This window comes from Papilio polytes, unplaced genomic scaffold (assembly GCF_000836215.1).
Source record: "Papilio polytes unplaced genomic scaffold, Ppol_1.0 DF820889.1, whole genome shotgun sequence".
Taxonomy (NCBI): Eukaryota; Metazoa; Arthropoda; class Insecta; order Lepidoptera; family Papilionidae; genus Papilio; species Papilio polytes.
The window spans coordinates 812,082-822,736 of NW_013528315.1; the positions used below are offsets into that span (position 1 = coordinate 812,082).

Consider the following 10,655-nt stretch of genomic DNA (forward strand, 5'->3'; position numbering starts at 1 on the left):
GGACGAAAGATGGTAAGCGCTAACTTAGTAAATGCGTATTCACTCTACTATTGAAGCCTAAAGAGAAGAACGCTTCGGTGATGATTTGTGCAGGCGCTTAGTCGATTCATCGCGTTGTCCACAGACTATCATCTTGTTTCAACTATCTTGAATTCAACATTTTACCATGATATGAATTAAAGCGGATGTGTTGATGTAGAAAATATGATATTTAAAGTAAAACTCGGGCACCTATTTACCCGTACATTGTAAAGACTGCAGTATACTATGAAAGAAATGTATAAAAACCGTGCAAATTTAAATGGTGCTCCGCTACACATTCACGTGAATATGTTTATAAAGAAATCATGCAGTTTTCAGTCTTTTGTTTGAGTCGCGGAAAGTGAAAAAGAAATAGAAGGTTTAAAATAGCACCATTTATAGTAGATGAATGTTTTCCTCATACGTCTTCTAAACTGTAATATTTCTGTCTCAGTTCTGACTGTTTTACACAACAGTTAAGGTTTTATATAAGCACAGTTTCAACTGAAGAACTACTGAAGATGAAGCTAATCAGTTAAAACCGGACGTCTATAGCAGGCATAAGCTCGAATTACGTTTTCGCATCTAGTTAGACAGTTAACAAGCGTCCGTAGTCCCCAATGTCCAAAAGAAACGAAGGATAAGTTTTCGACTTGCTTGTGTACTTTGTGTAACTGTATTTTGACGTACATTTTCATTTATAAACTCAAAGACAACTATCAAAATAGACAATTCGTGACGTCATAGAACTAATAAAGTCAACAACATCTATAAGAAGTTGGCCATTTAATAAAAAAACTGGTTTAAATCTCGTACCTGATATGAAAAAAATTAAAACAAGGTAAAGAGTAAGAAATTATTACTCAACTCCCAACAAAAATCGGTCACCAGCCTTTTACAACTTTCATAAACCTTTTCATGAAGTTTCAATCAATCACAAATAACGGTAAAATCGCTCGAGCTTGTTTCGCTGGCTTAAAATATAACGTAACCTAAATGCAATCAACGGCAAAATAATAACAGGTTATTTCTTGGAAACTCAGAATAAGGAAAGGAAATTAAGGCGAGGGAAAAAATCCGGTTATGGTTCATAAGAGCGCGCGCACACCTTTGACTAAACTATCGGACAACTGTTTAAGTCTTGCTTTGATTTCTATGAGCTTACGAGTATATGGAGATGCGCACACTACTCAATTTTTAAGTTGTGCAACTAAACAGTTGAATTACCTGCGAAACAATCGACAATCGCACAACAGTTGTGCGGTAGTTTAGTAAAATGTGTGCGCGCTTTCTAATAATGTGACCTACCTGTGTTCATGGTTACGAAGACCGCCTCAACCCCATTTGTCCATCTCCATTGGGCAGGCTGCGGAAATATACGACAAAGCCGTTCAAATCATTTATTATTTTTCATACATAAACATAAAATAATTTCAAAGAAACTAAAAAGCGACTGAATTTAAATTAATCGCAACATTTATAAAAAAAAGCAATTATTTTTTTAAAGCTGAATTTTTTTTATATTATAATCCAATTTTTATATAGTTAACATATTGTAAAATCTAAAATAGGACGAGTAAAATAATACGATGACAACAAATAAATAATATCGTGGTAAAGCGATGAAGACATCGTGAATAACATCATTAAATTTCACGTTCGCATTTCGCATAAGCAAGAGCATTGCATCAATAAACATACCAATACAATAATATAAAAAAATAAAACAAAGTAATAATTATAATAAAACGTTTGACATTTACCTATCTTATTTGTTGAATTTCTATTTTCTCATCGTTCCCAGGCGACACAAACTGCCAATAATCTGATCGTACCTGTAACAAGAGAAAATGTGTTCTTTGATCCAATTTTACGTCACTAGCATACAATATTAATACAACGCACAGCTATGGCTTAGCAAAACATATAAAACACAGCATCTCAATATTATAACAAGTTAAATTTCGCAGTTATTAAACGCATTTCACATTTATTTATTACACATATTCAGGGCAGCTAAAAATTTACAATAGAAAAACTTACCTAAATCATAGCTGACGTAATTTGCTCATTAGATCGACGGTTGTGTAAGTACCTGTTAACAAAGAAACAAAATTTAATTACCAAGTTTTACGTTCAATTAATATTACAAGTAAATAATATTAGTTATATAAATCATTGCGTAACATTTTTTCTAGAACATGTACCTTTATGATTCTAATCTAAATATACTAATAAACCGCCCTGGTATTGTTTGGTGAAAAATATAGACGCTAACATAACTTTCTATACCTAAAATTTAAATTCCAATAAAATTCATTGAATGTCTTCTTAAATAAATTTTCTTACTGTCAAAACGAAATTTTCAAAAATTTACATTCGGCAATAATATTTATAATACTAAGAAAATCGCTACAGCTTCAAATGAACATCTACTATATTGACGACAAGCTTTGATACAAACGGTAGCGCTCCAATTTCATTCCTTATCTATGACACTTCTAACATTGACATCATTTGTGAGTGAAATATAAAACAGATTCAAATTACAGCACGACATGCGTTTTATCGTAATTTGAGGAATAGATTTCTCTGGAATAACTTGTTTACAAAGTCGCACACTAGATTATAAATTACGTTAGTATTTTCATTTAATGTCAAAACAATTGAAATTAAATTTAAAAAACGGTAATTTTATGACGCGAAGTCGCGTAACAATAACGTTCATTATTTAACACTAGCTTTTGCCAGCGACTCAGTCTGCGTGGAATTAAAAAAAAACGAAATTAGGTATCCTATGAGTTAATTCAGACTATGTTGTACATCTATGCCAAATTTCATATAGATTCGTTAAACCGTTTAGGTTACAAACTCTAACAAACATCCAATCATCTAAACTTTCGCGTTTATAATATTAGTAAGAAGTATGATTATCGCTTACGTATACGAAAACTTCCCTTATTTTTAGAAATCGATTGAATAGCGCATGCGTGGTCCGCAATTTCGCCATTCGACGCTACTGTTAACTTTATACCCACAATTTGATCACTTAAATGAATTTACGCCTGCTTCCCTTCGTGTAAAAAATATCGATTTTATGAGTTATGGTTGCCAGAGGCAATTTGCCTTCGGTCCCGGCCGTTACAATACATCGACGAGGGTTTCAAACAAAGAGTTTAACTGAATAAAGCCATTAACGCTATATTGATTAAGCGTTGAATGTTACCTACCGGACCTTCGTCACTTTTAAAAGTAAACAATGATATTGATATTCTAACCAATTTAGATACTCTGGCATTGAACATGACACGAAATGCGTAGATACTCTTATTATTACAAATAGCGACGCGTATTAACTCGCGCAAAATTGACACATTTTGGATAATCAAATACAAATCAGTAAAGATCACTAGCATATTACTAGAACTTTCTTTTGGGAATTTAAAAATATTCAAATAGGTGTAATGTATAAAGAAAGTAAAGAAAAATCAGTAGTATAATGACAGCTGAATCTTCACTCATATTTTTATTCGCACTACGGCAGCACAATTCATCGATGCCTCCCTGACCTCGGATAAAGCTAACGGCCCGGTGCATTCGCCGTAGCGAGTTCAACGGCACACGTTTTTTCGCAAACTTTTACAACCGACACCGTCATTCAAGCCGCGTTTGCTCCGAGTTCATAATGCACCGGATTAAGAGGCGCACGACGCGTGGCATGATTCAATAGATGGCGCTATTGTATGCACGCCAGCCACTTTTTCTTTTTGCATGGTTGTGTTGCTTGGCCTTTTAAATTACGGACTTATCATTTTTTATTCAGAAACATTATTCAATTCTGATCGTCTAGTATCAAGATATTGTTTTAAAGAGACAATAAAAATAAATGTAACGTATTGCGACCTAAGGTTTTTGTTTCGAAGTATTATTCAAATTTAAAAAAATGTACACTAATATTTACGGAAAACAATAAATTATTTCGTTGCTTAATTAAACCAAATTTTCAAAATTATCGACTTAAACCTTTTGTTACTGTCCTAATTAATGAACATCTATTATTTTATTCGTTGCTATAATTAAGGGATGGTCATTAAAATGGAGTAAACAGATCTTGGTAATGGTTTCGCAAAACAAAAAAGGATAAAACAGACAAGACAACTAAGCGGAGTTACTTAAAAAAATAACATTTACCAGTGATTAAATCCGACAATAGATGTGTTTCCACGATTCAATGAATATATAAGATACCTTGTACATAAGCGAATTAATTGTTCCTGCGCAACTTTCTAAACGTTCCACAGTTTTTTTTAATAGTATTTTGACAATTGTGATTTTAAGCAAAGCAAAAACAATTGCGTCGTAGTCAATATTTCTTCGATATGACGATGCAGTTAGAAGACGTCATTTTGTGAAGCGTCCGTTTAGAAACTCATCTGCGTTCATTTCCGGAGTAGATAGGTCGGTTGATATGACGGCAATGCAATGTTTAGCTGTAACTACGCTTAGCAGACAATATCTCTACGTATAATAATATAACTGTGATTTTCTATCGCCTTTTTATTCTATCGTTTATCTTCTATTCTGATTTTGTTTGAATAACTTTGAATTAACACAGCAGATAACCATATCCCACTAGAAACTAAAATCAGTATTAAAACAGAGACAATAAGAATCAAAACAGTACTGCCAATAAACGGACAATGCGTCACGAACGCGATAGCCGGCTAGTTTTACACGGAGCGATAGCGATTAGCGTTTTTTTTTACTTCACGTCATCGTTTTATCTGAGTTGTAGTTTGAGATTTAAACCAATAAAATGTGCGACAGAGCGCTGCCAGATCTCACAATACACGGAGACAACTGGCGTTTTAATTATAGAACTGCGCAACACCAAGAGGCAATTAAAGACAATAATAACTAAATAACAAGTTATCGACTAGTTTTTTTTACATCAAATGTACAGTAAACAATAGTTAGGATGTCAAGAAGAACAATTTAGATAGAGAAGAAATAAAATCTAGAGTTTCTAAATGAAATGAACAATTGCAACAAAACAAATTGCTTGTTAAAAATGTTATTGTCTTTCTGAAAAAAACAGTGACATAATTTTTCTCTTTGAAAAATAAATAAAGATAACATTATAATTATTTAAAGCATTAGGTGAACGACCTCCTTGCGTTACTAATTATATGATAAAGAACCTTATCACAAGATGTTAACGCACACACCTTTATAATAAAAGTTATAAACTTGACTTTGGTATAGTTTGATGGAAAAACCTGCATATAATGTAATTACATGTGTTGGGCCTGTCCCACAATTCTTGTAAATTGTCAGATAACATATGAAATATGTGATGGAAATATCGGATTTTGGTACTCTGACAGCGATTTTACTTTTAAGCTATCTGAGCCTCTATCAGCCAGTGGTAGGTTAGACAGACATAAAATAATATTCATTGTACAAAAACGCCCTTATTATGTTGATTTTGCGTATCTGGTTAACATTGAACTGTGTACCACATAGGTTATCGTTCATTGTTTCTTACTGGTGATTATGTGCATATAAAACAATATAGCTGTGTGCCCTTCGCAGTGACACACGGGTCAATTCTGATATAAATGAAAACATGCAAACTACCCAAATGCAATTAAACTTGAAATTGTAAACAGATAAGGCAAATAACATAAATAATACTTCTGATATGACAGGCCTGCGTAAATACTATTACTATACTATAGTATTTGTTTACGAATAAAACGTACTACGCACATGTTTGCATGTTTACGCGCGCACACTTTAGACTAAATTATCGTACAACTGTTTAATCGCGCATTGATTAGCTGAAACTTATATGGAGGTGCGAACACTACTCGATTTTTAGTTGTCCAACTAAACTTGAATAGGCTGCGAAAAAATTAACAAACGCACAGCGTACATTCAAATCGCACACTGTGCGATATTTTAGTTAAAGGTGTGCGTCCGTCCTTATGACTTTATTGTTCTGTTTGTTGACAAAGGAACTGTAACTATGAGTAATTCATTTGTAAAATCTAATCAGGAATAGCCTTTCGAGTTAAAAATACAGGAAACAATGTGTCACATCTTACCTGTTTTCGGTAATAATACAGTTTTTTCTTAATATGCATTGCGCTGTCTTCCCTCCGTTGACGTCTGCCAGAATGACTCATGTCAATATCAGCCGCCATAACTGCGAACAATCACAATGTTTTTAATATAAACTAAAAAAAGCTTTTTTTAGAAACACGATAGTATTCGAAAACATCACCCCGTCTTTTTTATTAGTTCGGGGAGTTTTCTTTTTAGTCTTTTCTTTTTCTATTGACATCAGACGTCTACTTATTGAGGACATCAAAGGACTTCGTTCGTTTACAAACTTCTATCACACGGAAACTTGTGCCGTGGCGTAATAGAATAGCTCTTTTGAGCGAAAAAACTTTAAGACCGAAATTAAACGGAAACTGCACAGACGACGCCTCAGTTTATAAGTAAAAAAATATTTATAAAGTCGAATCTATGTGGACGAAGTCACGGGCATCAACTAGTATATGTATAAGTTTAAACACGAATGTAGTTCCAACTCAAAGTGTATTATCTTTAAAAATATTTTCAACAATTCTATAAACCGAGTGCAAACTCGTGTCTAACTAAACTAGAAATGTAGATATTTTAGAAAACATTGTTTAGAAATGCAACACGGCATACCTGAACATGATAATTCATTTCTATTTAAAAAACAAACTAGCGCAGTCAATGCATACGAAACGACGCAGGCAATATCTCTGCAGCGAGCATCCTTACTTTTTTCGTTTCGTTTTAAAATCACAAAGGATTTTTTTTGGAGAGCGAGCCAGAACAGTGACCGCGCCGCCCCGACACCCCGACACCCCGTAGCGACAAATTCATGGAATGTATTGCGTAATTCTGAAATCACTTTTTGTGTCCGCCTCACTATGGTTGACTTTTGTAAAACACAGATTTTCGACTACCTGCTCTTTTTTTCCTAGCCCATGGTCGCTCCGGCCCCTCAGTATAAACCCCGGTGAAATGTGCCCTTTGACGTTCCCAAGCCTACCAATACATTCGACCCGAAAGCTAGCCGCATATTTGTCGATGACACACAATGTATAGGAATATGCAGCCGGGTTTATGAATAAGGTATTATTACTGTTGAGCACATAAATATTTTAAAAGAAAACGTTAAACGTTTTAAAATTCTAATCGATGATGTTTCTGTAAAACGACAGAAGATTTATGTGTAAAGGAATATGATAAGCAACAGTTTCAACAGGGTGGGTGCATTGGGAACGTATGTTGGCGGTCGCGTTAGCAATGTTAATGGTGTTCGCGTGCGGCGTCGCTCTACTTGGTGTAACGGAACGTGGCGTGGCGCGCCGCAGCCGGTTTTTTGATACCTCACATCCGTACCATTAGCGCTACTACGTGACAACTCGCACACAACCGAAGCCAGTTTCCAACGTAATCTTCTATAACAAAAAAACAATATTTCGATTCGCTCCAATAATATCCTATAGAGTACAGAATGTACAGAAGGGGAGGGGTCCAAAACTGTCAACGTTCTAAAAGACATCAAATTAGGAGTTGGAATGAGCGTCGCGACAGCCGACTACGCACTAGGAATTGTTAATTAAATTCATTAATATGATTCCAAGTCACGTAACATAGCTCTCGAAGTTCTCAGCCGCTGGGCTTGAGGACCTTCGCTTATACATCCGTATAGCACACGGCCGAATGTCCGGTTAAAGGCGATGACTCCGGTACTCTATCGGTAAGAACCTATACATGTTATGATCATGGAGGTGTAATAAGCGACTCTAACATCCAACCATGGACTATCCAACCATCTCTCGACTGGACATTAACCGGTTCGTTGAACGCGACCTTGTAGAAATGACATAAAACGCACGCGCTTTTACTTTATGTAATTGGACATCTGTTACGATTGTTGTAAACAATCTACAAATAATGGACGGTTTAATGCAAGCTGTTCCGAAAGTGAAAGTCCACCGCTATACACATTGTGAGCTATCTTAACGGTAAAAAATGGACTATTCAAAGTGATTCTTTGAAATACATGTCACTGCCTTTGTACAAATTATAACGATATTGATTTAAACGACGTAGACCAAGATCCTATACATTTAAACCGGGCTACGAACATTAGGGTTGCATAGTTTTGAAATTTAGCATTCAACGTTTCTTATACTCGAAAATCAACAAATGAAATAATTATCACAATGTTCATTGTACCATCTTACACAGTACAAGACTATGTAGAAAAGGTAAGCATATATGGAAATTATACTCGAAATCTTTTGTCAGATTTGAAAAATCGACAAAGGCTTTAATTAAGTAAAAGCGCTAATAATAACTCTGCGGACATAGCAGCCTGTAGCCGTATCGATTGGTGAGACAAAGCAGGCCGTGCACAATGACCCAAAAAGTAGCTTCAGAAAGCTTGGCGTTCGGATTTTAAAATCATACGTATCGTCTCTGTATTCGTAGCACGTGGCCATAGTCGAGTAAGCATGGTATCGTAATAACATGCCATTAGAAGTCTATTGGACACCACAAATTATACGTTGTGTGTACTTGTAGTAAAACGGTGTCAGTAATGCGTATTACCCCGATATTTTCGCTTTAAAAGAGTATCGGTCGCAATTATTTGATTCTCACAATGATTCAGTGTGTACACGTTTAGTGAAATATTTTTATGAAGATAAAGATTTCTTTTTCAAAATCGAGTTACTAAAACAGTATTACGGTCACGTTAAAATAGTTTTCTTTTGCTGTTAGCTTACGGCCGAACGCTAGAAATATGCACCGTATAAACTAAGAAAGCGCAATCAAATATACTTGTGTAATAATTAAAATTGGTAAATTCCTAGTTTGCAATTCCTCGCTAAAATGAACGTATTAATGCTTCAAACGACCGCCGATGTAGATAATAGTACTGATCCGTGTTTCCGAAGACAAATTTCAACAGTCTTAAAAAGAATCAAAAGGGTTTAATAAAATTTTTAAAGGTGTTAAGAATTGTTGAACGAACATTGAGATTTCCAATAGTAAAACGCAAGAGAGATGAGCTTTCTTCACATACCGGTGATTGCGTGCGTCGGGCAGCTCGGGCATCTGTCGTTTCGTCGCACTCCATTTCGCATCGCGTCTGCACCCGACCAAGTCCAGGCTCACATGCACCAACCAACGGCAAAAACTTGTCTAATGTCCGATCCGAGATGTGTATTATCAATACTCCGTACTACGTTTCGAACTTGATGTTGGCCAAAGGTGTTTTTTTGTTTAAAAGCAGCAGGCAGTTTCGCACGTGCGTCCCACATGAGTGTTCCCGATGCGATGGTAAGTTGGGAGCGTCGAAGAGAGTACGACTGTAGAGGCTTCGACGGCCCAGCCATTTGTCGGGTGTACGAAAGAGATGGCTTGCGCAGGGCTACGGAGGATGCGCAAACAATTTTCCCGGCCCACGCAACTTGTTGACGCGATCGCCACTGCCAATGAAATATAGAGGCGGGCTGTTGTACATTCGACCTAAATATCTAGACCAACCCCCTAAAGAATAAGCGCTGATAAGTGATAAGGTTTCCGACGTTGCTATGACTCAATATTATCACACAACTTTTACAAAAATATAAAGCGCACATATTTTACCATTTTTATTTTTCATTGACTGTCATTTTGAAGTCTTCAAAACCCTGACAAAGATTATTTGTAAAAAACCTTTCTTTTAGTAAAACAGTTTTTACTGTAACAAAGACTCTGATTTGTATGAATGGATAGGTCTTTGCTTGTAAATAACAGCTTATGCATCGTTTCGAATTAAACGCGTCCATTGAAGTTTCGACAGTTAAGTTTCTCTATTACTTATTGTTGAATTATTAAAATGATTCGAATCCACGTCTACGCCAAAAATGGCGAATATCGAATAAGAATAAAAACCACTATGCCTATTTAAAATTCGCCATTTTGGCACTAACGGTTGCGGTCGGGCGCTATAAGCGCTTTTAAGTCGGAACTTAGTAAAAGCTAATTTCCGAGGAATGACCTATCCCTTTATACAGATCAGCGATATTTATAATTGCTTAATAAATATCCTCCAATAAGAATTATGATTATACATTTAAAATTAAAAAAAAGCTATAATATTTTCATGAGAACGGCATATTAAACTACGCATATATGGTGCCCATGAAAGTACAACACCTCGTTATGTAGCGGAACACCAATAGAACTATTTTCTGTAATGGCAACATCAATTTCATTAAAAAAATAAATCTTTGCCATGGCCATGACATTGACATTTTTATTGTCAAGTTGTCGAAGTTTTCTTTTGTAATAGCAATATAATTTATAATATAGTTTCTTAAGGGTTAAATGAATCATATTTATTTAAAATGTTAGTAGAATGTCTCGTATACGTTGTAAAAGTATGCGGTGCCTCTGAGAGGCCCAAAGAGGTATACTGGTCATTGCCACGGGCATTGTAAGGTCTTCGGCCTCAATAACTGACCTAGCACTAGACGCACCTTCACCGCGCGGCCGCGCCTAAGGGTAGTAGCACCTGGCGTCTAAGCCGC

General features: G+C 35.6%; 1 long non-coding RNA gene across 2 annotated transcripts; it reads right to left on the minus strand.

The window, feature by feature from the left end:
• Positions 1–1,295: 1,295 nt before the first annotated feature.
• LOC106110102 lies at positions 1,296–9,717 on the minus strand. 2 transcript variants are annotated; one of them, XR_001226054.1, is made up of 5 exons: positions 9,164–9,717; positions 6,132–6,232; positions 2,065–2,116; positions 1,785–1,856; positions 1,296–1,387 (listed from the first exon to the last, which is right to left on the minus strand). It is a non-coding gene; the product is annotated as an uncharacterized LOC106110102 (long non-coding RNA). The 2 variants fall into 2 exon arrangements; XR_001226055.1 differs by lacking the exon at positions 9,164–9,717 and adding an exon at positions 6,748–6,765.
• Positions 9,718–10,655: the final 938 nt, after the last annotated feature.